We start from the raw sequence: 289 nt of genomic DNA, 5'->3' as shown, positions 1-289 counted from the left end.
CGTAACCGTGTCTTGCAACATAATTAGTTGCGTTAATTACTATAATTACTCGTTTGAAGCCTAATGATATGTTTCGCAACACGAGTCTGTCGCTCCTCAAAACGAGTAAGTTATTACGCGCCTTCTAAGAATTTTACCCGAGGAAGCGAGTAAAAATAGTTATGACTCAGGCTCGTCCAGCTGCGCGTGCGTCTGTCAGCGTGTTCGGATTTCCAGCGGAAGATGGGAGGGAGGCGGAGGGGGGGGGGGGTTAAAAGCCTTGATCCGGGTCAGTTTTTTTTTATTATGG

This window comes from Penaeus monodon, chromosome 19, assembly GCF_015228065.2.
Source record: "Penaeus monodon isolate SGIC_2016 chromosome 19, NSTDA_Pmon_1, whole genome shotgun sequence".
Classification (NCBI taxonomy): domain Eukaryota; kingdom Metazoa; phylum Arthropoda; class Malacostraca; order Decapoda; family Penaeidae; genus Penaeus; species Penaeus monodon.
Note: the sequence above shows the minus strand (reverse complement) of the source record.